Genomic DNA, 6,000 nt, shown 5'->3' on the forward strand with positions numbered 1-6,000 from the left:
TCAATAGCTTCCACACCTCCAACGCCCCTCTCCCACACCTCCGACCGGCCACCACCAACGCTGCACAACGGGACCATATACCAAAACTTCCGGATCTGAGCCTTTTAGGTCACCTCCATCAACGAGTTCTAGTGTAGATGAACAATCAAAAAAATGTCAAGATTTTCTTCCATTAAAAACCAAAACAGTTAGATTCCAACCATTAAAATGCAAATCCATATTACTCTTCTCAGTACTGGTTGTATTGTTGCAGCTTCTAGGTGTAGATCAGAGGAAGAGAGAATAATTTTTTTGTAACTCAAAAGCTGTTAAACAATACTAAAAAGTATAATATGATGTAACAAAACAAAACCAACGACAAGAACAATCAACAACACCACCGACTTCCTTCATCAATATCCCTTAAGATTAGAAAGGAGGAAAAGCTTGATCTGTTCAGATCCGAAGGCACGGTGGCGGTGGCTTCTAACCCGCTCAGATCTGAACATTTGAGCGTCTCACTCATTCCATTAACAGAGGAGAGTGGAAAAACCCAGAAAGCAGTGGAAGAACCCAGAAAGAAAGGAAGGAAAAGAGAAAATAAAATAAAAAAACATGGGCATTTTTGTCTTTTCGTTTAAAAATTCACTGAACCACGGTGGTTCATTTTGAAACCAACTCACCGAAGACTTCGTCACCTATAGTGTAGATGCCGACACTCCCACTAGAAATGGTCAAATATGGAATCATAAAGACGGGGCCAGGTTGCCACCAATAGAACATGAGTGCTCTTCAGACTCAGCTTATAACTAAGTAAATTATTGTTATGATTGACCCAGATAGACCCAATACATCACCTAGCATTCTAGCAATCATCGTTTCACGTTTTTAACTGACTATGAATTTTGCTTGACAAACAAAATAGGCAAGCATCATGTAGAACAATGACAGCAGTGGACTTCTGGACCCCTGTTCCTTACCACATAGTTGTTTGTTGTACAATTTTGATCCTATAAGTAACAATGTCTTTTCATGGGAAATTTATTTTACCAATCCCTGACATAAGTTGACCAACATTTGCTCCCATAGTTCATGTAAGTGAGGTTGAGTAAAAACTTAGCGCAGTGTTTTAAGACTCAGCTCGGTAGTCGACTCAGTTGAGGTACTGAGTCAATGAGTCATTGGTCGGATCAGTGGGTTAATGGGTGGACTGCTTGACTCGGTCTAATATTAAAAAAATTCAAAATTAATAATACTACTAACATTAATTAATAACTTCATAATAAAAACACACAAATAATTTATTTTAAGTCATTGTTAATTATAATATAATATATATAAGTAATTATTATCACTTTTGTGTAATAACATTGATGTTTTATACTTTTCAAAGAATTTCATTGGGTGTTGTTATTGCTTATTATTTATGTTTATATATATATAATTGATTGTAACCATGTTGTCAATACACTTGCCTAGCCCAATGGTAACGTTCACTGTATTGAACCTGCAGGGAACGTGTTCAAATCCATGCTAGGCACTTTTCCAATTTTTTTTCACAACTAATATACATGCTGGAAAAAAAAAGACTCGCCGGTTCAACCAAGACCGGCCGAGTCGCCGGTTCAATCATTAAAACCGGCCGAGTTTACCGGTTCCCACCGGTTCAATTGCAGGACCGATCCATTATGAGGCTCGGACCGGTCAAGTGACCGAGTCCCGGTTCAACCGGTCGGACCGGCCGGTCCGAGCCGAGTTTTAAAACTATTACTTAGCGTCAGTCTCGACATCAACCCAATTTTTCCCACCGGTTCAATTGCAGGACCGATCCATTATGAGGCTCGGACCGGTCAAGTGACCGAGTCCCGGTTCAACCGGTCGGACCGGCCGGTCCGAGCCGAGTTTTAAAACTATTACTTAGCGTCAGTCTCGACATCAACCCAATTTTTTCTTTTAGTTTCACTTATGCTTTGTGTGGTTGGAGGGAGTGGAAGGAAAAAAGAAAGAAAACACGGAAATCGAGGAAAGAAAACAAATTCATTCCTCAATTTTCGTGTTTTCTTTCCTTTTTCTTTCCCCTCCCTCCAACCAAACATAGTGTTAAGTCTCGCACTGAACTGCTATTAACATTGATTATGACAGATGCTAAAATTACCGGTTAAAGAAAGAGGACATTCTCAAAGGAAGGGTTACATGTTTTGTAATGTTAATTTGGGGTTAGTGTTAGAAGTCCCACATTGGCTAGAAATAGAGCATATATTGCCTTTATAAGGGGTAGTGCAAACCTTAACTCTTGAGCTAACTTTTGTGGTTGAGTATAAGCCTCCCAATTTCTATTATCGTATCAAAGCTTATTCTAGATCCATTTGTTAACTCTTGAACTAACTTTTGTGGTTGAGTATAGGCCTCCCAATTTCTAATAGTTAGCATGGTTAGGATTTTGGGGGTATGCAGGGCTTGTGATTTTTTTGGGGTTATGAGTTATGATCACATTGACTTGTGGATTTAAGTACCAGTGGCATCGTCTTTGATTAGTGCAAATGATTTGGTTCAACTACAAGTAAATTGGTAAATACTGATGAATTTTTACCGACTGCCTAACATCAATCACTAACTTCTCCAATAGTATTACATTTTTTTCAGAAAAAAATTATTACCAACAGCCATGACCATCAGTGTGCTGCAGGAAGACTTCGCGAGAAAGTTCGTGTGTGGCAAGAATACATGGTGGAAAAGATTATGTACTGACGATCATAAGCATCGATAAAAAGGTACTTGCTGTGGTACCTTAAGCCAGACTAAGGTGTGGTACCCAAAATGAGTCGGCTTTAATAATAAATACTCATATACCGGTTAAAATTTTGATTGTGTTCTATCGTAGTAATGCAACGTTCCATTCTTAGGGACGTGAGATTTGAAAGTTGTGTTTTCTGAGCTTTGTGCATCCACCAACCATAGTCATTTTACGCGCATCTCCATCACCATTATTCGTTTCCACCACTCGTACATTTTTATCAAAAAATGAATTTCATGAGATAAAGTTAATTGACAAGTAAAGTAAAATCTAATGATGTAGTATTTACCTTGAATAACATGATAATAATCTATAGAATTACTTAATAGGGTACCATACCCAAAAAAAATTGAGGGTACCACAGAATTTACCTAGATAAAAAGTACCAATTGTTATACATGATCTTTCACTAATGTCGTCATTATTGGCTTCACTAGCCAAAGTTACACCATCAACATTTCACTAGGGTCATTGCACTATCGGCCCTGATTAGATATCACTCACATACAGTCACCACAAAACTTAAATACAATTAATAAATGAATCATTTCACATATAAACTGCTCAATCCCTGATTTTCCATTTAATGTAAGACTTATTTCATTTATACTTTTTTTTTTGAAACGGGGTAATTCATTAAAGAAATCAAATTGTCATAGAGGCTAGTACATCAGCTTGAATCAAAGACTCCAACTCCGGCGGCACCTCCTCAATCCAAACAGAGTTATGAAAATTTGAGGAGTTCTTAGCCAAGTGATCAGCTACAGAATTGCCGGTACGACGAACAAAAGATAAACTAAAGGACGTAAACGATAAAACTAAATCTCTGCAGTCACTAAGAATAGAAAACAAATAAGAATCTCCACGATTTGCCTTCTGCCAAGTCTCAAAAAGATGTAAACAATCAGTTTCAAGCACACCCTTCGGAAACCCAAGTCCTTGGCCAAAGAGAGTGACCACCGGAAAGCTAACGCTTCGTCATTTATACTTGTTACTACAGCAATAATGTATTGGGACTCTCCGTCGCTGGAGTTGGAACAATCTTCTGTTTGCTTTTCTCCCCTTTCCGTCCTGTTTATGTTCTTGCTGGCTGTCTATTGGCACCTAACTCTTATATTTTAACTCTTTGTACTTAGGTTCTAGCACCTCTTGAGCTTGTGCTAGTTAATTCATTTCTTTTAATGGCCAAAGTGATCATTGAAATATGTTTAATCTAAAATTAAACAACCGCGTTGAGATTAATGCGCGCAAAGGAAAGACCTAGAAAGAGTCTTTTCCTCCTAGAAGGGGAACAAGTTCTCATCCTTCAGGCCATTTTATTCAAGTTATATGTTGAGATAATAGATTCCAACATTTTCACACTCAGATTACTAGGTACGTAGCTCCAACTTTATTAGTTAGGCTTTGTTGCACTAATTGGCTCTTATTAGGATGAATCAATATTAGTTTACATTATTTCTGTGGCCATGGTTCTCAGTGTGATTCCACTCAAGTGCCTTATCCCTTGTTTAAATTATTATAATCGATCCTAAAAAAACAAGACTAATTTTAACTAACATACATATAAAACAAACATTAATTATAACTATGGCCTAGTCCATCCCTTTGTATAAAACCATGGATTTGGACACTTGAGGGTACATTCATTATGATTAATTAAGTCTTTGGAATCAAAGTAAAGATGATGTGAAAGGCAGATTTTTTTTATAACATTGTCTCATTTCTTATTTCATCTAATGAAATTGTGACATGCCAACTAAAAAAGTAGCTAGGGATATAACATTTATAATCTTACATTAGTGATTTTTAATTGATATGTTAAAATTCATTGGTGAAACAATAAATGAGATATATTTGGAGTACAAAAGCTCTCAATCTCAAGTTTTTGGTTTATTCCCACATTTCACCGGGCTTAACTGAGTGAGCATCTAAAATCATAATTAGGCTCAACCCACTACGAGTTAGTGTGTGTTTGGTTTTCAGTTTGCAAAACGGAGTTTGAGTGAATGTGGGTTTGCAAAACAGAGTTTGAGTGAATGTGAGTTGAATGTAATGTGATTTATGTTTAGATACTTTTATTTTAAAAGTAAGTTTGATGAAAAGAATGTTGTTTGGATAATTTAGTTGAAAGCACTTTTAAATGTGTCTAATTACTAAAAAGGGTATGATTGTTATAATGAATTTTTGTGTGAAGGTTTTGAAATTATTATTCCTTAAATTTATCATTTTCATTATTGTTTAAGTACATTTTTTTGGGTACATGTTTAAGTACATATTAAGCAATAACGTAATTTTTATGCAATTATTTTATAGTTAATCCATCAAAATTTAATAAATTCAGAACAAATCAAAACACCAAACAAAAAATGAAATGCAAAATGAAAATTTAGCCTAACTTAAGCACCAGGCTCAGGCCCAACCATTTCACACCAACAGAGGAAAGGGGATAAGAAACGTGAGGGAGGAAGAGAGAGTTTGAGATCGAGATTGACGGTGGCTTCTCGGAGGCAATCTGAAGCGACAATGTTCCTCGCGCTGGCCAAGGAGAGATTGTTAGTATGACGATGGTGCTGCCGCGGTGGTTCGCAACTTCAGTGATGATGGTGTTCCAATGAAGGGGTAGAGGAGGACGAATGAATTTGTAGTGGCTTCTTGGACTACGATGGCGGAGGTCGCGGCGTGGTGAGGTGGTGGGTGATGTGGTGTGTGATGAAGCGGTGGTCTCGAAGGTGGTGTGTAATGGTGAAGCATGAGTTTCTGGATGTGGTGGTGGGCTCAAAGGTATGAAAGATGAGGGCTTTAATGTCACTACAGGTTGGGTGATGAATCTAAATTCAGGATTAATCACCCCCAACTGACTCAACTGAACTGAGAAGTTACACTTGAGTTGAGTTGGGATGAAAGCTGGTTTAGGGGTCAAACTGAGTTGGGTGAATGTGAGTTGGAAGTTGCCAAACATCATGGCACAGAGTTACACATGAACCAAAAGTACTTTAGGGGCACCAAACGGAAATACAAACATAGCCTTAGTAGATTAGGTGATCTGACTCAACTTTATTTAAAAACTAACGAAAAATTCAGAAAAACATTTAAAAATACTATTAGACAGAAAAATGTGAGAAAAAAATGTAAATTTCAAATTACCCACAACAAAATGTGTGAAACATAACCATTTCATGAACAAAAACTAACTCATGTTCCAATTATAATGTTAAAAAACAATTTTA

The sequence above is a fragment of the Lotus japonicus genome, chromosome 4, assembly GCF_012489685.1.
Source record: "Lotus japonicus ecotype B-129 chromosome 4, LjGifu_v1.2".
In the NCBI taxonomy this organism is placed as follows: Eukaryota; Viridiplantae; Streptophyta; class Magnoliopsida; order Fabales; family Fabaceae; genus Lotus; species Lotus japonicus.